The following is a 23,777-nucleotide window of genomic DNA, read 5'->3' on the forward strand; positions in this document are numbered from 1 at the left end:
AATGTTCAAGTGAACTTTATTCTGTCCTAAAAGGATATAGCTGGAGAATAATAAAGGCTTTAGCGTGCTGCAGCATCAGCAGGAGGAAAAAAAAAAAAAAAAGACCGAAAGGAGGCACTCTGGACTTAAAACCAAAGCTTGCACATGGCCACCAGAACCGAGGTCCCCAGCAACGCCGTCTTCCCGGATAAAGAAGTTGCCTCATCTTTTGGCTTCTCTTTTTCTTCTTCAAGCTTTTTGTTACACATGTCCACCTGGCAACATCTGTATTGTACATTTTCCAGTTCTAATTGGGTCATAATGGACATGGTATTGCACTCCGAAAATTTCCAACACTGATGATAGGCTTTCCTTCCTATGGAGAGACACACCTATGGTAAGAAGCCAGCTAATAGTCGAGGGAGAGAAAGATGCTCTTCCCTCCCACATCCCTCCCCATCTATGGCAGGCACGTGGAAGAGCTGGCCCAAGGGATCATGAGAGTGGAAGAACTGGCCATGTCCCTCACTAGCTGCAACACTTGGGAGAGTGGGCCCTGCACCTCACCTGGGCAGCAGGGTAGAGCTGGAGAGATAAAGATTATGTCATACCTATGAAAGCTAATATCAAGAAAATGGAATAAATGAAAACATAATGTATGAAAAAAGAAAAAGGTCAGGGCTGGGCATGGTAGCACACACCTTTAATCCCAGAACTTGGGAGGCAGAGACAGGCGGATCACTGTGAGTTCGAGGTCAGCCTGGTCTACAAACTGAGTCCAGAACAACCAAGGCTACACAGAGAAACCCTGTCTCAAAAAAACAAAACAAAAAAAAAAAAAGAAAGAAAGAAAGAAAGAAAAGAAAAGAAAAATGTTCAACAAAAAAGAAAGAAAGAAAGAAAAGAAAGAAAAATGGAATCATCTTAGTACCTGAAGTAAGGGGCTTACTACATTTCTTACCTTAGCGGTGAATTAACATGCTCTTCGGCGAGGGTGTTAAAGGAACGCCCCCTCCCCTTCCTGTGGAATCCAACACTTGAACACAAGGCCTAGATTTTCAGCTACCCTCTAGGAATTTATATAAAAATTACTCCTGCCTTTAAAACAAGGACTTCTGGTTGGCCCTTACTTAACTGAAAGGTTTCTTTTGTTTGTCTTTGTTTTGTTTTTCCTTTCTGGGAGGAAATACCTTTGAAGACAGTTTTTTTTATTCTTAGCTCTTAGAAAGGGCTTTATCTCATATGCCAGACCATAATGAAATGGTCATTGCTCCCTACTGTGATCAATCAAGAATGTTTATCTGTCTTAGAGCCATAAACCATCAAGAAAAAAGGGTGTGGCTGCTGGCTTCTTCCTTGCCTATCATCTTTAAAGTTCAGCCGACTTGCAAAAGCAGCTGGTGCAGACTTGTGTAGACTGCGCTCCTTCCCTTGCTCACAGCATCCTGTCCTCTGTGGCCACTGTCCTGGGCACCTGCAGTGGCTTCTCAAATGAATAATTTTCCTTATTAGTCATGTGACATTCAGTATCTTCTGAGTTCATCCCGACTCTAGATACATAGAGTCAGACAAAAGTATAAAGCAGTCATTTGGCACAGGCAAAAAGGCCACCACGGTCCAAGTTTTGACAAACACTCTTCATCTTTGCACCCCTAGCTGGGACCCTAGTACACTGGAAGCTCCCAGAAGTTTGGAAGGTAGGCATACAAGGACTATTAAGAAGCCTGAGTTTTGGAATCAGATGAATTTCCCAATTCAAGTCCTATGTTGGTTGCCTGACCTTTGCCTGTTGTGTTATCTGAGCCTCCATTTTCTCACCTGTCACACAGGAAGACTGACCCAGGGTTATGAGAGAAGTGCTACATTTGTTAAAAAAAAAAAAGGGGGATACAGAAAATGTTGGCATCCAGTACTTTGTGACCAGCTGGTGTTAATAAATAGCAGCCACTACTTGGTGAGTGCAAACTGAGAGGGAGTTAGAGAGGCCCACATTTCCCAGGCTCTTACACCCATGACCACACTTAGACAGGAAAGCCAGAGGCTCTTACCAGACACAGCGATGAGACAGGAGTCCAGGTTAAGTGAACAAGTGGTATTTGCTTTGCATGAAGAAACTGGGTCTATACAGCTGTAGCATCTGAGGCTAACACCTAGAATCAGAAAAAAAGACTGTTGGGTTCTGTTAAGCCAGCAGTGACGTAGGCCCTGGCAGACCTCGCCACCACCAGTGAGCACAGGGTCAGGCCAGCCTTCTTATTTTTATCTTTGAGTTAAAATGGTAACAACTTCATACATGTATACAATGTATTGTAAGCACATTCTCCCTTTGCCCTCCCTTACTCCCTGCCCCTTCTGCTGAATCCCTTCTTTCCTCCAAATGGTCCCCTTCCTACTTTCAGGTGTGATTGAATTTAATTAGGGTTAGGGGAAGGTCAGCTCTTTTCCTACAGGGTTGCCTGAGACTCAGCCACCATTGATTGACACAGGAAGTTCATGACTATTGAGGAAAGGGAGCAAGGCAAAAGTAATGCAGCAAGTTTATTTCTTCTTCTTCTTCTTTTCCTCCTCCTCCTCCTATTATTATTATTATTATTATTATTATTATTATTATTATTATTATTATTATTATTATTCAAATGAGTGTGCAAAAATGGGCTAGCAAACAGCCTCACCAAAATCATCTCTGTCTTCTACCCCAATGTAGGTGGTGACTGCCTTTCATCCCATTGGTGGGAATTCAACTCACAATGTGATGCAATTGGTTAATCCAGCACAAAGGGGAAAGAGGGAGGTTCAGGGAATATGGTCCCTTGTCAGCTGTTAGGAAAACAACAACAACAACAACAACAACAACAACAACAACAACAACAACAACCACATAGATCTTCTTCATAAAAACCAACCAACTACTTCAGAGGAAATGGGGGCTAATGATGCCCTTCATCTTGGAAAGGAAATACCTGTTAGGGTTGAACTAGGGGCTACTCAAACCATGCTTGCATCCAGCCTTATCAGATCTTGTCAGTCCTAGCAGGCACGCCCGCCACCCCTGTGATTCTGTCACAGGCACCCCAGCCATGCTCCCCACCCCCAGTCTTCAGGGCAAGAAACATTAAATCCAGGTGGAACAGAATATGCCTTTCTATCTCCAGCAGCCTCGGTTCTCAGTTGAGTTGCCTGTGGAATCCCAGCTGCCCTAGGGAGTGGTAGAGAGCTTGTCTGAGTTCATGAAGCAAACGCCCTAAGTGTCTCGATTCCAGGAGAATGACAGTTGTCAAGAGCTCAGCCGCCCAAGGACATATTTCCCCGCTCACCTAGCGAATGAACGCGCCTGGGGTGCATTCCTCCCTACTTCCCGCTCGCCTTCTAGACTCCCCACTCCATGCCTCACTTCCTTGCCCTAATTAAAACAAAGTTCCTTGCTTTTCCAAGCCTTCTGAAGTCTCCCCTTCCTCCTTCAGACTCTGCCACACTCTCTGATGTTAAGTAAATCACATTTGAGATCTCTCAATACTGGGAACCAAAGTTCCTAGGGAAAAGCTGAAGCTATAAGTGAGCGTGTTTGAAGCCGATGAACCATCAGAGCCTCAAGGACTGTGGTGAGTTTGGAATGTGAAGTCCAGAACCAAATTCCTTTGAGCTATCTTTAGCCCTCTTCGCCATTTTATGGCTCTCCCCTGAACTTGACCAAATTGGGACATACAGACTAAACACCGGTTTCTAACCAACCAGAAGGCTACAAACACAGCCAGGGAACATCTGAGAGTACTCCTCCCCCCCCCCCCCACTTCACTTAACCCTCCCTACCTAAGTTTTCACCAGTGTATTCCAGTAGTGTCTTGATTTATGACTTTTTTTTTTTTTCTGAGACAGGGTTTCTCTGTGTTAGCCTTAGCTGTCCTGCACTTACTTTGTAGACCAGGTTGGCCTCAAGCTCACAGCGATCCGCCTGCCTCTGCATCCTGAGTGCTGGGATTAAAGGTGTGCTCCACCACGCCCCGGCTTGATTTATGACTTTCTTGGTTCTGTTACTTGAAAAGCTCATCAAATTGCTCTCATGTTTGGAACATGGAATTTAGGATAAAATAAATCTGTGTTCCTGAGCCATGACCGCTCATATTTGCCTCCAGATACTGGGATCCTCTTTGAAATGACAGCTCTGTTTTTGCTTTGATAGTATCTAAGATAGAAACTACAAGAAAAGCTAGATTAAGTGTTCGAAACAACAACGGGCTGTTTATCTTTGCATTCGTATTGAGAATCTATTTTGGTGGTAGGAAGACAACTTAGTTTGCCATGATTTATTGAATTTCTTGAATTAGCTGCAGTAAATGAGCCCAAATGCAGAGCTGTATGACATAACATGTATAATTTTTTTTAATTCCTCATAAAAATGACAAAAGAAATTAGAGACTTAGGAACATCAGAGGACTACAAAGGTTCTGAAGTTTCTTCAATGACTTTACTAGCATATGTGCTTTGTTTGTTTGTTTTGAGCAGGATCTTTGTACATAGCTCTGGATGTTCTGGACCTCACTCTGTAGACCAGGCTGGGCCTATCTCACAGAGCTCTCTGCCTGCCTCTGCCTCCGGAGTGTCGGGATGAAAAGGTATGTGCCATCATGCCTGGCCAGCAGGTAGGTTTTTAATGAGAGGATTAATTAATGTTCTGTAAAACAGTTTTAAGAACAGGATGGACCCATGTGTAAGTGCAAAGAGAATCCCCACGCTTCCAAATCCATCCAACCCAGCTGGATGCAAGTGTTTGGGAGACAGAGGTTAAGGCCAGCACTGGTCACATAGTGATGTCAAGGACTGCTGGAGTACATGGTACCCCTTCCAAAAAAATCAAACAACTCCACATAACTGTGCAACTGGGAAGCTTCATCCTTACCTTCAGCTGGCAGGTGATAATCTGCCATGGAATGACACTAAATGGAAATTACTGAGAGAATGAGCTAACAACCCCATAAAAGTTTTACAAGCAAAACCAGACTCCACTACATTGTAGATTTGTGGGTTGATAGTGCTTATTGGTATGAAAAAACACTTTCAAGGGTTAAAAAAAAAAAAACCTCTTCACCAATTAGTACTTTTAGATAAACATTTACAACATTCCATGGTGGGGAACATTAATTCTGAAACTATAAGTAAAATGTCATCTTCCTGAAAAATATCATTCCACTCATTAGCAGATAGACATTATACATTGATAGGCAGCTATTACGTTGTGGGTTTTACCAATCAAAATCTTGTAGAAATTTGTTTCTTTTTTTGTTATTTATATGGGCTGGCAGAGTGTAGTTGATTTTTTGCCTCCTGCCATGGAAAGCCTAAAGTATTTGCTCTTTGGACCTCTAGAGAAAAAGTTTAATGAGACAGGAATAGGATGTCGTCATTGAACTGCTTCCTGCTAGGACAGACCCAGCGCCAGAGTACACACAGACACACAAGACAACAGGTGTACCCTACACTCTTGTGGATTGGGCAACCCAGTCATACCAGAAACATCAAGCCCTAGATCCCTAAAAAACAGAAAAACAAAGCTGGGCATGGTGGTGCACACTTATCATCTCAGCACTTGGGAGGAAGAGGCAGGCAGATTGATGTGAGTTCAAGGCCAGCCTGGTCTACAAAGCGAGTCCAGGACAGCCAAGGCTACACAGAGAGACCCTGTCTCGAAAAACAAAACAAAACAAAAACCAGAAAAACAGCTAGTTATGATTTACTGTTGAGCACTAAGAGGCAGGTTTTTACTGACATTGTTTTCTTCTTCCTTTTTATAACACAAGGCAAATGTGAATTATAGTCAGTCTATGTATCGAGAAGCCAAGGCTAGAGTCAGAAAAGAATCTTTACAATTTATGTGAGTATGGAGACATACCCCTCCCCCACGCCAGAGATAATGAATGAGTGGCTTTCCTGTCACAGGGCTTCTACCACAACAGCAGTATTTGGTAGCATTCACCTACAGAAAGATGTTCCCAAAAATAAAATATGTACAGTCTCATAGAAGGAAGCCCTGCCTATGTCATGACTAAACCCAAGTGATGACCTTTAGTTCTGAGAGTGATGCCTCTGTTTATCCAGGAGGCAAGGAAATGCTTCTAGGAGTGGAGAGGTCACTTCTGAGGACGGAACAAGTGCTCCAGCAAATCTTAACACCTAAGCCTTTACAGAGGTGGCATCTCATGCAGTGGCCATTTTGATTTGTAAAGCTTCCAACTCAACCCCCTGAAACACCAGTCACAAGAAAACAAAACTTGTCCTCTCTCTGCTTTGTCTCCAGATGACAAGACCAGTGCTTGAGAGGTGGAGTGAACTCTGAAGGACACCCAACTGGAAAGGGACAGAGTCAAAGTGGGGCCCTAAGCCTGCAGGTGGCTCTCCCCCCCAGACATTTCTGCTTGATCTCCCCCAGAATCAGCATGAAAACCCCAAGGATGCCATGTCTCTACGGTCCCTTCCTTGTGCTAGATATAGATACATACATATGAGAAGCAAAGAGGAGGAGGAGGAAAGGTGTTGCATTAGCTGTTTTTATTTGTTTATTAAATTTTTATTGACTTTAATCCTGGTCATAACCCCCTCCCTCCTCTCTTTCCAGCCCCACTCTCTCTCCCTTCCCTCCTCCCCTATTTCACAGAAAAGGGGAGCCCCCACCCACTCACCCACCCAAGCTCATCAAGTCACATCAGGACTGAGTGCATCCTCTTCCCCTGCGGCCTGGCAAGGCAGCCTTGCCAGGGAAAAGTGATCAAAAGGCAGGCCACAGAGTCCATGTCAGAGACAACCTCTGTTCTCCTTACTAATGGACCCATAGCCTGAGCTGCCCATTCTCTTTATGCAGAGGACCTAGGTCCAGCTCATGCATGGTCCTTGGTTGGTGCTTCAGACTCCAGAGGGCCCTCTGGGCCCAGGTTAGTTGGCTCTGTTGGTCTTCTTGTTCCTGTCACCACCAGGTCCTTTTATCCTTTCCCCCCCACCTTTCCCACTAGACTCCCTAGGCTTTGCCCAGTGTTTGGCTGTGAGTCTCAGCATCTGTTTCCAACCACTGCTGGGTAGAACCTCTCAAAAGACGGCTCTGCTAGGCTCCTGTCTGCAAGCACGGCAGAGTACTGTTAATAGTGTCAGGAGTTGGCTCTCTTCCATGGAGTAGGTCTTGGTGGTTCACACTGGTAGGATTAGCCTGGTTATTTGAGGGCCAGTTTATAAAATAACCCACAGAAGCGACTTCTGTACTAGCTACAGCCAAAGTTCATGTGGTTCAGACTTTAGATGGAAAGGTCAAGGCCAATGCCAACTTTGGGAACTTCTGTAGGGCAGACATAGCCCTCGCTAGCACATCAATCAGCATTCCAAAGTCTGTGTACCTATATGCTAGGCCCTTCATTGAATTGTTATGAGTAGCAGCCTCAAGTAGTGTTGTCCCCATTTTAGGAGAGAAAATTAAGGCTAAGACATTAACAAATATGACAAATGTTACATGATAAATGTCTCGGTGACACAGCTGAGACTCATAGGCAGGCCATTAGTCCTAAAACTCAAGACTGGTTTAGCCAAGATATTTTCTAACTTCATTGGGTTGGGAAAAGTAAACAATGTAAATTATAAGAGAAGACAGGTGGCCCAGCACTTGGCAGGCAGAGACAGGGGCAGGCAGATCTCTGAGTTCGAGACTAGCCTGGTCTATAAAGCAAGTGCTAGGACAACCAGAGGTGTGACATGGAAAAACCCTATCTCAAAAAAACCAAAGAGAGAGAGGCGGGGTGGTGGTTGAGGACAGGTCAGATCATAAGTGAATATGGTTGTTGCTGAGCCAGGATGGAGGGGAGGGGCTTGACTCTCTGGACCACTCCTTGCCCTAGTTCCTGGAGATGCTTATCCTAGTCGAAGTGTTGTAACAACTGAAAAACCTGTACTGCTTGATTTTCTTTGTTACAGAGGATCAAATGTTATTTCTTGCCTTTGACACACTGGCTTGTGACCAGGAAAAAGCTCCTCAAGGCTTCCTAGGGTCTTAGAGAAAAGCAATAAAAAACAACAAACAACAAAAAGCTTTAGTTCCTTCTTTCTTTCCTCTCTACCTTTCGCTTCACACCCAGGTTCTCTGAGAAAGGGCACTGAGTATATCCCAGCCTTGTCACAGGGCCGCTGGTGATCTCAAACTGAAGGTTGCTCCCCAGACAGTGGCAGATGGCTGTGATGGGCTACGGCAATGACAGGAAATGCCGCAAGAAGAAGAATTAAGAACAAAATGTGATCTGACAGAGGTGGACCCCCCTTCCAGCCCACTACAACTAGGGTTTACCAAAAGTAGACAAAAGAGGTGAGCAGGGAAGTCAGGAGACGGAGCGTGGATGCCCCCTTTGGGCAGTGACTTTGCTTCCATTCTCTCACTGTGCAGTGGACACAGTCTCACTGACCTCTTACAGAATGTCTGCGTAGGAACAGAGGAGATGGCCTGGCACAGTCCCTGACATATAAGCAGTTGGGGTATATCAGCTACTGACACCCCAATACTGCAGGAACTTTCCACTTTCGTCTGCTCATTGTGTTGTTGTTTCTTTCCATGCCAACCTCTCCCCACCCCACCTCCAAAAGCCAGTAATGGCTAGGATGTTGTAAGACTATGCTACTTGGCAGAAAAACTAACACTTGATCTTGATAATAACACAAGGTGGGTTTTCCCGTGGTTACAGAAGAGCGAGAATACCTTTCTTCAGAAGTCAGAGGAAGGGAGGGTTCCCAGTAGCCTGGGCGTGGCCTACAGAGGGTGAAGAAAATTAGAGGAACTCAAGCAGCTGGCTGAGGTCACATTTTGACATGCTACTTCTGGGTATTGTTGCATGCATTCAAAGTCGCTTGCATTATTTCATAAGTTCATAACCCCCTTTGGGCTTCGGTTTTGTCATTTGTAAAAAGGACATAGGTACACAATCTGCTACGTGTGCATGAGGGCTAAATAAGTGAATACGTGTAAAATGCTTAGACTAAAGATAGCCTCGCATGGGTGTAAGCTTTAGTCTATGTGACTGTCCTTTATCTTGGTGGCACAGGAAAGAGGTGGGGTGGGAGGGGGGAATTCAGAGGGCTGACCTCATAGTGGGCCCCGCTGATGCTAATTTCTTCTGGAAAGGAAGTAACTACCGTCCTCACTGAGAGCCTGCATGTGAATGCCTAACCCCAGAAGCCACAGTTCCAATAGGATGGCAGGCTCCATCTTCACCTCCCCAAGGAAGCTGAGAGCTCTCAGGTTGCCAGACTCTGAAGTGACAAAAGTGATATCCTCCTTATCAGAGACAGCTAGGCTGCAGTGAAACCTTGCCCCTTTGAGAGCTGTAAGAAGGTACCTCCACTTTACCAACCTCATCATAGTCCCTGCTACGTGCTGTCTGCCTGTGTATCCATGGCATTAATAACGCTAACAAATTCTTACCCAAAAAAGACAATCCATCCAGTGTCTCTGTTATATCCCACACCTCAGATCTTTCTAAATGGACTTGTGTTGCGTTCTAAGAATGACCTCTGCTCGAATCCCAAAGTAGTATGTGATGGAGCAAGAGAAAAACTTGGCCTCCACCACTGTTCAAACAAACAGTTCTGTAAACTAGGACAGGCTTTAGGTTAGGCAGGCACCCAATAGAAGGCAAATCACCAGAAATGTTGCCCAAGCAGGAGATGGAACACTCAAAGCCAGGCCCTGATGAGGCAGTGAGGCCAGTGGCACCACCTCGGACTCCCAGAGGTCTGAGAGAAAGTAGCCTCGTGGCCAAGGGTAGTCTAGAAGATGCGGGCGACTCACCTGTGGAACAGAGGGCAGCCAGAAGAAGCAGGAGAGAGATGAGTTGTCTCTGAGCTCTCATTGTGCCTGTCCGCCACATCTGGAATGAATAAGAGATGTCACCGACTGTTGATACCTTCCAGTCATTTCCAAAACCTTGAGCTAGAATCCAAGAAGGTCTTGGGAAATGCACAGAAGGCTAACAGAACAGGCAAGAAACTTCCAGGGGATGGGGCGGATAAACTAAGGACAATTCTTAGTAGGGCTGTCATGGTCTTCTCTTGTTTCAAGACCTCAGCCAGTAGGAAATGTTTATCTTGGGGAGAAGAGCAGCTATACAGGAGTCCAAGGCTCAGGCAGGAACTCCACCTGACCCACCTCTAACCGTTAATAGCCACATACCCCGTAAGAAACTTAGTTCAAGCCAGGCACAGTTGGTGCACATCTGTAATCCCAGCACTCTGGGAGTCAGATGCAGGCAGATCTCTGTGAGTTGGAGGCCAGCCTCATCTGCAAAGTGAGTCCAGGACAGCCAAGGCTACACAGAGAAACCCTACTTCTAAAAAACAAAAACAAAGTAGCCCATATAAGGCAGTGTTCATGGCCACACAGGCATTAAACCTATCCTCCCCTGGGCCAGAGGTGCTCATCCAGCATGGATAAGGCCCTGGCTTTAGTACTGAAAAAATTACTATCATCCCCATGAGGGTTGTTTAGTCCAGTGAAAATATGAGACAATTGATTCACATGGTAATTAGTCCTCAGTACATAAGTGAAAAGTGGCCAGCCACAGGCAATAGGTGAGAAGGCAAGTGTGGCAATGCCTGGAACTTTCCTTTCACTCAATAAACAAACAAACCCAAGCCATAGAAGCTTTCAAACTTTCCTACATGCCAACTTTCGGGAGTACATTTTTAAAGTCCCAACCCTACTGTACACCTTGAGACCCATCCTGAAACTGGGAAGTGACAAGTCACTTAAACCATAGGCTCTACATGTTTTTCTGAGGCCACAGACCAAGGCTCAGGCCTGGCAGACAAAGGGAGTTTGTGATGGGGAAAGCTACCTATGTCGTCAGTGTTGAAATGCGGGTGTGTACCATCAGCCTCAGGTCTTTGAAGGACATCTGCTGACCAAGGTCAGGGAAAGAGTGAGAAGGAAAAAAAAGGCAAAGTCTACATGGTCCTTTGAGTCCTGCTGAGTCACCATGAGGTGTGTGTATTTCAAGGACAAATTGGGCCTGGCACTCTCCTTATAAGTGGGGTACCATTTACTCACTCAGTGTGCTAGTGCACTGCCAGCTTCCCACTTGGTACTCAAGCTAAGATTCTGAGTACAAAGGATGATTTATAGACTCAGGTCAGGCAGGACTAGGAGTATAGAAAACTACTGCAAGGGAGCAAAGGGAGGAAGAGTGTTAGCCAGAAGTCCTCAAATAGACAGGAGGACCTCGGATGTCTTCTGAAAATGAGGACCAGCTGTGTCGAGCATTGGTCTTAGGGAAGGTGCTCCTGCACCCTAAAAGACACTGGGGAGTATCAGGTCAGCAGGAGCTTCCAGCACCAGGGACCTTCCCTTGGAAAGGTACCCAACATAAATAACACCGTGGGAACATACATAATACCTTCCCCACTGTGACGAGGAGGTGAGAAGGTATATTGGAAAGAACCGGAAGAAACGAAACAGATCTGGTAAGGGGCGGGGCTTCTGAGTCTAGGGTAGAGTTCCCCAAAGTCTTGACTAGTTCTCGTGCTGTCCTGGATACTTATTTGCTGTGTGCTACCTCTGACTTCCACTACTTAGTAAATATGGGGCCTCTTACAACGTACTGCAAGGGACACTCCGTAGCCAAAGAAAACACCCTAAAGAAAAAGAGGGGAAGGAGTTGCCACGACCACGGAGGCTAAGAAGTCACACAGTCCCCAAAAGTAAGAAACCAGGCAGAGAGGGGCGTCAGTGGGAAGAGTGAGGTTAGCCACCCTTAGCATTAGGGACTGGATGAACAGAAGAGATCTCGACCCCTAGCCTAAAGTAGTCCCCAGGCTTCCTAAGCCTGCCTGGTGCCACCAGTGGTATCTTTGAATAACAACAACAGCAGTTAAGATATATTTAGAAATAGGAGTCTCTGAGTCTTCTGGACAGGTCTTGGAAATGGTGCTTGGTTTGGATGGGTTGGCAGTACTTGCCTGATCTTTTCTACAGTTTAACTGTAGAAAGTTTTTTTTATTTGAGGTTTTTTTTTTTTTTGAATTCTGAAACAGAGTTACTAAAATATGAATGATGACTATTAAAAAGGAAATGTGTAATGTGAAAATGTGTAATTTTTCCTCTGGTTTCTGATTATTAAAACAATATTTGGGTCATTCTAGAATGCACTTGGGGGGATGGTAAAAAGAAGAGGATCAGGAAGAATAAAGGATTTATAGCTTGCTTAACTGTTCATTGTCCAGCTTTTAAGGCATCTACAAGGGCGCTCCAAGCCAGTGGCTATTCCGATTCTGACTCACCATTCTTGGAAATTTAGTTAGTCGTGGCCTTTTCTACCCAAGGCATGCCCTTCCTCTACTGCCTGCTCTCCTGTAGCCTTGTAGCAGTAGCAGGTTTGTTCCTATGAATAATTCCCTATGGTCCAAGAAACATTTAGTTCTTCCAAAGCACACACTACTGACTAATCTTCAAAGACAATAATCAAGGCAAGGCTTTCTCCTCTGCGCACAGACTTAACCATCAGGAACAGCTCTTGGCAGGTGTGGTGGCACACACTTTTAGTCCCAGTGATTGAGAGGCAGAGGCAGGTGGATCTCTGAGTGTGAAGTCAGCCTGGTCCAAAGAGTGAGTTCTATGCCAGCAAGGGCTCACATAGTGAGACCCTGTCTCAAAAAAAAAAAAAAAAAAAAAAAAAAAGACAGAAGCAGCCCAAAGTCATTCTAAATAAAATCCACAGAATAAGGATGGAAAGTGTATTGGGAAACAGTGTTTGAGGTTGTAGAAAGCACACTTGAAGTCAGCCTCAGGCAGGAGGAACATATTTTCCTGGGAAGCTCATTAGCCTGGTTCCAAAATGATGTCTTTAATGGTTTTTGTTTTGTTTTGTTATCATAAGCTTAAAGAAAAAGTCATATATATAAATAGGGGTGTGTGTGTGTGTGTGTGTATTATGAGCTCTCTGAACTGGCCACTTGAGATAAAGAACATTTCATGCTTAAGTATGTGTCTGTGTGATATATGTATAGGCTCCTATGTCTGGTCTGAACACAGCTATTTAGTCATTCTCCTATATTTGTGAAAGATGAAGACTGGATGATGTTCTAGTAATCCTAAAAAGTGACACTGCATTATAATACTAATTTGTCTCCAATTTATATAACCTGAAAACAGCCAAATCCTTTATTTCAGTTCTTAATTTGTAAAATGGCTAATAATCATTTTCTATGAGAATAAAATATAAAAACAAGACTTCAGCAAGGCCTGCTACCATAGGCCTGTGATCTCAGCTGTTTGGGAGGCTCAGACAGGAAGATCACAAGTTCAAAGCCTTCCTGGACTAGAGTGAGTTCAAAGACAATATGAGACCTTAGCAAGACCTTAGCTCAAAATATTAAACCACTACTGTCACCAAAAAACATAAAACAAATAAAAACTTTCTTTTTAAAGGCTAAGGATATGTCTGTCAGTAGCAGAATGCTTGCTTGGCATTTCATAAACGAGACTGGAGACCAGAGACCCTGGGTTCAATCCAATAAACACACACACACACACACACACACACACACACACACACACACCACAATGTACACAGGGGCAGTGGGGATGGGGGATTTAAAAGTTCAGCACAGACTAGAGTGTCATGTGGCACTTAAAGAGACAAACACATAGATTAATACACAGTTCTGCTATTTACCCTGCCCTGGGCTCATACCTGTCTGGCCCTGAGTCATGGCACTTCATCTCTGCATTTCTTCCAATAATAGCTGCTAGAGCCAGGGGAAATGCCAGAGGAACCAGTGCTGTTCTATAGCCAGTTTTCAAATAGAGGAAGGGGGTGCAGAAAAAGAGAGAGGAAGTTGTTCTCCATTTTTCCTAAGACAGGGTCCTAGGATCACTTTGGATCCTCCAGGTGAGCACTTTACCAACTGAGCTATATCCGTAGTCTTCATCCAGAACTTTCCAGACACAATCCCTTGGCAACCCTGCCACATGCAGGGACGCTGCTGATTGAGCACATCAGAAAGCAATTCCTTAATTATTCTCTATGACAGTGAAAGTCATACTGCAGAGATGCCACAAGATTCCTTTAGAAGACAGTAGACAGAGGCTAAAAGCAAAACAAATCACAGATTAAAGGTGCTTGCTGCCAAGCCTCAAGATCTGAGTTCAACGCCCAGGGTCCACATGGTTGAAAAGAAGACCCGGTTTCTGTAAGTTGTCCTCTAATCTCCACAAAGGTGCTATGGTACATCAATACCAACAAATAAAGAAATAAATGTAACTTTAAAACTATTAAAGAGACAAAGTCAAAAGATCACTGTAAAAAAACAAAACAAAACAAAACAAAAAGGCGTTCTATGATAAATCCAACCTGACAATTACTTATTCATTGCCACCCAAGAGAAACTTAAAAAGGACAACAAGCCTGGCTGACTAAGTTGCTGGATGTTTTGGGTTGCAAATATTTTTACTATATTGGTAGACAGAAAATGGTGTGTGTGTGTGTGTGTGTGTGTGTGTGTGTGTGTGTGTGTGTGTGTGTGTTAGGGGTGGGTGGGCGGCTAGAGAGATAGCTCAGAGGTTAAGAGCACTGGCTGCTCTTCCAGAGGTCCTGAGTTCAATTCCCAGCAACCACATGGTGGCTCATGACCGTTTCTAATGAGATCTGGTGCCCTCTTCTGGTGTGCAGACATATATGTAATTTAAAAAAATGCAGTGTGACTATAACATGGCAGTCCATTAAAAAAAGAAAGAGAAGAAAGAAGGAAGGAAGGAAGTGAGGGAGGGAAGAAGAAAGAAAAATCCAGCGTTCCAAATACAAGTTAAAAATAATACATTTATTTAGAAGGACATGTAAAAATAAATCCAAAGAATCAGGCAGAAAGTACTTGTCACATTATACAATGATTTCCGATGGAGTGCTTAGGGAATTTTCTGAGGATGTACTTACTATTGTGAAGTAGATCTGGTGTCAGACACTACCCCTTCCCAGTCATCCCTAAGGCAGGACCTTAGGAGCCCACAATGAGAAGATGTGCGGTGCGCTGGGCTACATAAAAGAGGGCTTGAACACTGGTTCGTAGTTTCTTTGACCACATAAACCATGTGGAGGATTTATGCACAGAATCACTGGACTCCACCTTAGGTCTGGGTAGGCCTAGTCCATAGCATGACGGTAAGCATTGTTCAGTTTCCAAGTGCTGCGCATGCTCCTAGAGACCATGGCTGAGAACCAGTGTGTTGCAGTGACCTAGCCCAAGAGTTGAAAGTGACTCTCCTAGCAGGACTGTAAAATGAGCTATGTTAATTAAATAATTAGAAGTGTCTTTTGTTCTTCAGGGCTCATATGATTACACCACTTGATGCAGCTTGTTACCAAACATAAACCATTAAGCTTGGTTGCTAGTTAACTTCTATTGGGGGGGGCAAATATTACAGTCCAATGCTAGCATTAGCATTCCTAACATAGAGGTGTTGTTGATCCTTACAATAATAATTTAAGGTAAATATAATCGCTTCTTGCACTTAAGCAACTGAAAGTGAAGGAGAGCAAGTCACAAGGCAGTTGCTGCAGGCAGGCAGGCAAAGTAACATCGCTTTCCCATAAAAACATCCAGACCCTCAGTCTAAAACCTGTGACTCCAGGCAGGCTCTTGAGGTGACTTTAAATGGCTCTAATGTACACACATTATTGTCAACGATTCAGCTGTCCCAGTGTGATCACAAGGCCCTCAGAAAGGAGAGGGAGGAAGCAGAACCTGTCAGACGTCAGAAAACGGAAGCAAAGGCAGGAGACAGAGATGATGCAGTCTTAATACTGTGGCCTTGAGGACAGGAAGAGCTCTATTGGCCGTAGCATGCTCAGGCTCTAGAAGCTGAGAACGCTCCTGAACTGACAAGCTCAAGGAAATTAGATCTGGGCTCTTAGTCCCAAAGGCTTCATTCTGCCAGCGCTTGAATGATGTCAGAACATGGGACCCTCAAGGCCTCCATCTGGCTTTTAGCTCAGTATGTGGACCCTAGTCAGACTGCAGGTAGATGAAAGAACTGTAAGGAAATTTGTATTCTAAGATAATTTGTTTTATTCATTTGGCAGCAATTTTTTTAAAAGCTAATATAAAAACAAGCACGATGATGTGAGCCAAAAGTCCTAGCTATTTGGGTGGCTAAGGTGGGAAGACCATGTGAACCCAAGAGCTTTAGACCCATTTGGTGAATGAAGCTAGACCCTAATCTAAACAAATGAGAACAAAAGCCCCAAACTCGCTATAACCAGTAGCCTCGTTACTGGAAAATGGTGGGACAGCATTCAAGCATGGATCGATTGTGCCTAGAACCATGAACACAGCTGGAGATTGTAATTCAGCTTCCAAAATACAGCTATGAAACAAACAGGAAACTGCTGGAGAGTCTCCACCGCCCCCCCAAACCCTCCCACCTCCCACCCCGCTTTTCTTTCTCTTTTTTTTTTTTTTTCCAGACAGGGTTTCTCTGTGTAGCCTTGGCCATCCTGGACTCACTTTGTAGACCAGGCTGGCCTCAAACACACAGCGATCTGCCTTTCTCTTACTCTTACAAGCCTAAGAATGGAAGCCTAAGCATTGAGCAGCACTGTCATTGAGCCACACTGGAGATTTTATCGCCAGCAGTTTCCATAGGATTCATAGACACATTCGCTCCTGGGCGTAATTGTTACTCTAGGGAGCTTGGGGCTGACGTACTTTAAAGGCTGAGCATGTCATAAAAAATAAAGCTGCAATATTACCATCTTCTAGGAAGTTCAGAGAGGGCCAGAGAGATGGATGACCTGTCCCAAGACAACAGGATAGTCACAGAATCACTTTGGATGCATCTTGCTTGTTCTTATCGAGGTCTGGGAACTGAGTGGCTTCATACAAGCCAGCGTTAGAAGTCTCATGGCCCTGCTGGTATGTTCTTAGAAGCTTGGACATGCTATAGATAAGCACACAACAGCCACCCAAAAAGCATTTACTCAGTTCATTACATCAGCAGCTAGGGACAAAGAGCAAAGCGCCATCACAATGGAAAAGCCCCTCCCAGCTTCCCGGTGGCCCTAATAAGTATCCCAGAGCTCTTGAAATCCCGCAGGTCCGAAGCTTCGCCTACAACGCCCCTCTCCCCCTCTCTTTGCAACTTATTCCAAGACCCCAAATCTCTGGCTCATCTCGGTATTCCCACGCTACTTTTTCCTTTCAACATGCCCAGTGAAATGGAAGGTTTTGGGGTTTTTTTTTTTTTTCATTTATAACAAAATACATGCCAAATTTTTTCCCAGCATGTTTGGTTCATAATTAGGTAACTTCTCCTAGCCTCCCTAGAGCCTTCCTAGAATGTTAACAGCAAGTGTGAGCATCCTCAATTGTCATTCTGGAGAACGGGAGAAAAGGTGCGCCGCCCCCTCCGCCCCCCCCCCCCCCGCAAGATGGGCCTCGTAAATGCTGTTTTCCACATTCTGGAAGGCCAACTCGAGCTTTTCCGTGAGCCACCTTAGTGCTCTGTGAAATAAGGCCTTTTCCTTTACTAATGAGAAAACAAAGTTAAGCAGCGAGAACGAAAACAAAGGGCACTCACTGCCCAAGGTTCTTTTCCAAGTCCGCCCTCAGACTGAAGGGTAGCCTGGCCATTGCACCAAAGATAACCTGCTAGAACACTTCCAGATTTGAATCTGGCCCAGAAGGCAGTGAGAACATCGAGGCTAAGCTCCTCTAAGACTGCCTTCTCTGAGAGGCAGGGCTTTCCCTGGAGTCAGGAGCCGCCGAGGGAATGCGGAGCTCCAGGACCGTGGAGTAGAAAGCCGAGTGAGTTTCCAGCAGCGGGCTTGCGACTGGATATCTTCTCTATAATAAACAAGGCCGGCAGAGCTACAAGCCGGGGAGAGGCTTCCCGAGAGAGGAGCAGGACACCTTACCCATCACCTTGAGCCCCCGACCTGCGCTCCTAAGCACCCCACCTCCCATCCCAGTCTCGGCTACAGCGAGCGGACTCTGAGCCTTTGCTTACCTCCAACCTTGCAGTCAGCTGGGGCCTGTGCCCCTGAGGCTTTTCTGTACCGCGAGCACCAGCGCCGGAGCTCCGCCTGTCGCCTGCTGTTCTGGACCGCAACCAAACTCCAGTGGCCACTCCCAAAAATTTGATGACCACACCCTCTCATCTATTCTGGGTCACAGCCTTTACCTCAGGCGCAGAGAGCTGGCGGGTGGGGCTTGGGGCAGGACTAGACTCTCAAAACCCAGGGAACAGAAAAGGCTTGCGTTTCCCTCTTATTCCTTACCCTAAACTAGGACACCTTGTACCCATGTTTGCTAGTGCCCAGAGCTCTCTCTTGGTCCATCCTGAGTGTCTTTCCAGGCCCGTACAGTGGCGACTTGCTCCTGCTCTCAAGTTCTGACAACCTCCAAACACTCTTCAGACACTGCTCTGTGTGTGTGTGTGTGTGTGTGTGTGTGTGTGTGTGTGTGTTTTATCAAGACGAAATTCTGTTGTGCATTTGAAAGCTTTTGTGGACTGGTCAGGGACCAAAACTACTGTTTAGACCATCACCTGAAGATGTAATACGAAGTTGCCATTTATCACTGGGAAAAAGTCACATTCAGTGAGCAAGCAACAAGAACAATAATTTTAGGAGAATAAACATTGCAAGAGGCTGGCCTCCTAGGGGAACAGGAGATATAGTCTTTAAGCACCAGTCAGGAACGCCTTAGGGTCTCAGGCCTGCTTTGAGCTGAGTTGTCGAGGGAAGCGAGCATGAGACAAAGTCCAAGTTAGACCCTCAGACTGGACGGCAGAAACAAAACAACGATCCGGTGAGAGATGTCTTGTTTTATTTTGAAGTCTTTCTGTCCTCAGCAATAGGAAGTAGATGTTCATTTCCTTGTGGAGTGGTTTTGTTTGTTTCTGTCTCCCCCGATCCACCCTTGTATCTATTCCTCAAAACATAGCCCATTTTCTCTGGCATATTGCCAGGTCTTTCTGTATCTGCCATGTCCTAAATAGCAAAGGAGATTGGGATGTCCACTCTTCCCCTAACCTATCAACAATTAGAGAGATGGAGCTTCAATCCTTGTTATAGAAGTCTACAAGACACCTTTAGACACACACACACACACACACACACACACACACACACACACACACGAAGAGTGGGGGTATCATCAAGTAGGACACCCTAAACATATAAAAGCCCAATCAATCCCCCTTAGAGTAGGTCATGCCTCCAGTTCTGGGGCCTTTTCTGTACTCTGGAAATTTGTAAGTCTTACCAATAAAGACATTCTTCAATGGAGAATTGCTGAAATTCCATCCCCATTTGGGGGCGGGGTTGATGGCGAACAACATCCACTTTCTTCCTAAAGTCTCAATGACAAACAAGAAAGGTACCATTTCATCAAAGTCCACTACGAGGAACCCATGTGTTTATTCAGCTTTCTTACAGAGCATGGCTTTTTGTTGTTTGTATTTTTTTTTTCCTGGGAGTGTGAGTGCCCCCCCCCCAAAGCCACACTGGAAAGTCATTACCTAGCAGAGATGATGTCTTTCCCTCAGACACAGAGGGCCCCTGCTCTAGCCTTCCCAAGCTTAAATTGTTTAGCTCCTCCCTGAAGCCAAGCGCTGTAAGAGCAGCGTTGCCCTAAGAGGAGCAGCTGGATAGTCAGGTGAGGGAGGCTGTGTGACTCTCCCCAGCCCTCTGTGAGATGATGTAAATAGTCAACAAGGCCAACTAGGATGATCTTTTGCAAGCAAGCTCGACTGAACTGCAGATGGAAGTAGTTTGACTCTGAGGATAGTCCTATACAACACGTGTGTGTGTGTGTGTGTGTGTGTGTGTGTGTGTGTGTGTGTCTGTCTGTCTGTCTGTCTGTCTGTCGATGACAAACACCTTCTAGCCAGTATCGCAGGCAGGGAGTGAAACCACAGAGACTCTCTTGAGGAAAAATCAGTCTTTGGCATTTTCCTCTTACAGGAACCTCTGATGAGTCCCAGGATTGGCACTACCTAGATCCTGGATCTCCTGACTTTGAGTGAGGACTGCTTTGATATTTAAAGTGTGCCTGCATCCTATGATGGTTCCCATGCCCTTTCATCTTCTTGTGTACTTTTGTATATGTTGCTATTGATTGGGGCATGTGCTGTGTGCATTGTGTGGATGGTGTGGCCTGCCTTCCGGGACTCGGGAGGAAGGGTGTCCACAATTCTGAGAACTGGGAAGGTATCCCAGCCCTGAGGTGGGACAGTGTCCCAGGGGTATGTGGAGGCACAGGAACCCAGGAACATCATAGTCTGAGAAGAAGCTTCCTCAATAGAGACAACACAGCTCCCAGGGAAGTGTTGCCCCTAAACCCTGAGGAATTGAGGAGCCTTGGAACCTGAGCCCTTCTTCTTCTTTTTCTTCTTCTTCTTCTTCTTCTTCTTCTTCTTCTTCTTCTTCTCTTGCTTCTCCTCCTCCTCCTCCTCCAGTGAGAGAGTCACAGCAGGCAGTAAATCTCTTAAAAGAGATGAAGAAATCCAGGAGTGGCTGCCTCTGCTCCAGGGAGGAGACAGTAGAGAGCTAGACAGACACAACCTTTATATAGGGTCTCTAAGGGGGCGGAGCTTTCTGGGGCAGGGATTTCCTGAATGCGGATTGGTGGGATTTTAAGCCTGGTGATGCTCAGGGATTGGTGGATTTGTCCAGACTTTTCATCCCAAATTAGCATAATCTGGGATGAGTCCTACTCAGGGGCTGGAGATGGCAGTTCAGGGAAGGTGGGGGTGGCTGGGTTGCTAGAGCTTTCTCAGGCAGAGGTCTGGCCACTTTTCTGCCTTGAGGAGTAGTAAAGTTTACAATGTATCAAAGATTTACAGAGTCCATTGTGAAAGCAGTAGGCTGAAGCAGAAAAGAATGTCAACATAGACAGTTCCCGTGACTGGAGCAGTAGGCATTCAGAGGCAGGGAAGGTGTCCGGTTTTCACTGAGCAGCCAGCTGAAGCAGGAATAGACACCATAGACAGCTCCCATAGAAGCCGAGGGCAAGGGTAGGATCAGGCAGGAATAGTCACCCTGGACAGCTCCTGCTGGGGCACTGACAGGAGTGGCAGCCATTTTGTCTCCCATCTCCACAGCTCCAGGACAGAATGGAGGAGGTGACTGCCCTGAGCTGGGAAGGACTGCCCGCAAGCCATTTTAAATTTTAGTGCCCAATGTTTAAAGGATACATAACTTGTGGGAGTGGTGATAGAGTTAGGCACTCTGGGCTGAAGGACTGAGGGAGGGGGGTTGGTAATGCTGAGCAAGGAGAAATTCCTAAATGAGTGTGTGTGTGTGTGTGAGAGAGAGAGAGAGAGAGAGAGAGAGAGAGAGAGAGAGAGAGAGAGAGAGAGAGAGAGAGAGAGAGAGTGAGAGAGAGAGACAGACAGACAGACAGACAGACAGACAGACAGACAGAGACGGGGGGGGGGGGGTTCTTAGCAGCAGCAGTGGTGACAACGGCAGTGGTAGAATGGCCCCTGGTCTGGGCATCAGTGACAGGGACAGTGGTGCTGCTCCAGCGCCAGAATTTCTACATTTCCCCATTTTTTGTTTAATAAAAATTGGGGATTTGCAAAGGGCAGGTTGTAAAGGGGGGGGGGGTGTCTCACTATCACTAGACTGCTTCCTGCTGATCTTGGGTGCCGAGGTCCTTGGGGGAAGTCTGGTTAGGCATACTTCAGTGTTGCAGACTTACGGCTCTGTAGTTAAGGGTCGGTAATTCTGTAATAGGATCTGATTGAAAGTCTGATTAGAGATCCTTTGAATTTGTTGTTGTAAAGATTTAGGCAAGAAGTTTATGGGGCAGGATAAAACTAGTAGAATTAAAATGAGTAATGGAGTTAAGGGAATCCCATACTGGACTGTCAATGGCCCATTGGCCAGAGGCTTCTTTTTGTTTTTTATGGTTTTGGGGATCTGTCTGAAGTTGTCAGATCTTATCCTTTACTATTCCTGACTGACATAAAAGCAACATTCCTCCCCAAGGAGGAGACAAAGACCACCTCTCTCTGCTCTTAGTAAATCTAATCCTCACGAATTTTGCAATACTACTGTGGCCAGGGAGTCTATCTGGCCTTGGAGGGTAAGGATGATTTGAGCCACCCGGTGGAAATCCTGGATAAATTGGGAGGATAGCTTATGGCAAATAGTTACTGAAGTAGGCAGTTCCAGTGGCGACACCATCAGTTATGCCCAGGACTGTTAGAAATGGGAAATGATATGATTTGAATCACTCATTTATTATGCCGTGCCACTATAAACCTGGTGATGGGAATCAGTTCTTCATCAGGTACCTCCCCTAGTTTTTTTAAAAAGAGAATACCAGGCTACAAGTTCCAAGCCCTTCAGCAGGTAGGCAATGGTATACGTGAGTGCTGCAGATAATTGAGGAATTGTAAATATATGGACATAAGGGCTCGGTGGTAGTACTACTAATGGTTAGGGTATTATTACAGTCTTTGGATTCTAGGATGCCCACAAAGTGTGTTCCTGAAGAATTAAAGCAGCTTGTGGTAACAGAGAGAGAGACGTGGGAGAGATAAGGGGTGGTAGAGATAATTGGCCTTGTGCACTTAACAAGCGGCAAAGTGAAAGAATCTAGTAAGACAATGGGTGAGGTCACAAAGGATGGTTGTGAATTTGACCCAGGAGGGACACAGCCAGCACTCCCCAAAGTGGTTAGGCAGAGTGTCATGTAATAGTTGATATGCAGAAGTTAAGGTCTGAAACAAGAGACCATATGACAGGGAAGTGGGAATATTATCAGAATCAGATGTGAGGGCCTGAGGAGCTTTGGACCACTTCTTCTATGGTATATATACCTACGGACTGGGAGAGTGTACTCTGTATTTTTATTGTGCTTGATGGGCAACTGTGGTAAATACTGTAGTAAAGTTTACTGATGATCTCTTCTTTCATCTAGGGTGGCATGGGTCCTTAATTAGGATGTAAAAGATTCCCAATTCTGTATAAAAGGTAAACTCCCTTTTGAGTATGCACTATGTCCCCTACAGGACCAATAAGAGCAGCCTCCATTAGTCTCTGGCCAATGTCAACAGTAAGTTTTAGTTTGATCATAGAGAAAACAGGCATAGGGGACAGATGTTTTAGAAATGGATTTGGGGGTTATGGGGATAAGTATCTCCTTTTTGCAAACTGTTAGTGAGCAGTCTCCAGACCCCACCACATGAGTGGTCTGGTTAGCCTGCTGAGTATATGTTTCCTGGATCTTAAATCTCCATACACAGAGCTCACTACTGATGGGTGTAAGGAATAGCCATGACCCAATAGGGTTGGGCTTGAGTTTGAGCAGGTGCATAAGGCCTCATCCTTCTGAGACCAGAGGAAGGCTGGTTGACATTGGTCTCTTCAGAAACTTAAGAGAGCAAAGGTCCTGTTGGGGTTGGGATGTAAAAAGGAGGATTACTTTGAGGTATTATTATAAAGGGTTGGAGATGAAAAGGTGAACCTAGTGGGGGAAGCCATCAAGCTTGGCTGCAGTTGGGGTATGACCCTGAAGGGGCCTGTCCATTCAGGAGAATGAGGAGGGGAAGTTTGACCTGGAGGAGAAAGGAGGACTAGGTCTCCGATATTGATTGCAAAGGAAAGAGGATCAGCCTGAGGCTGAGGCAAATGGTGGTGGGTAAAGTTCCAAAGCAGAGTGTGAAGGTAGCATAATAAGGGGTTAGGAAGGTGATCAGGAAGAGATGATGGTTGAGATGTGAGGCCAGCGGGTGAAATTGGTCATCCATACATGAGCTCAAAAGGAGGAGATTAGGA

At 45.4% G+C, this 23,777-nt stretch overlaps 1 long non-coding RNA gene across 1 annotated transcript; it reads right to left on the reverse strand.

Annotated features, from left to right (window-relative positions):
• Nucleotides 1-2,068: 2,068 nt before the first annotated feature.
• On the reverse strand, nt 2,069-17,375 carry LOC311593452. Its single transcript, XR_014777714.1, has 3 exons — nt 16,737-17,375; nt 9,785-9,863; nt 2,069-2,129 (listed from the first exon to the last, which is right to left on the reverse strand). It is a non-coding gene; the product is annotated as an uncharacterized lncRNA (long non-coding RNA).
• Between the last annotated feature and the right edge of the window lie 6,402 nt (nt 17,376-23,777).

Source organism: Acomys minous (assembly GCF_964271855.1).
Source record: "Acomys minous genome assembly, chromosome: 3".
Taxonomy (NCBI): Eukaryota; Metazoa; Chordata; class Mammalia; order Rodentia; family Muridae; genus Acomys; species Acomys minous.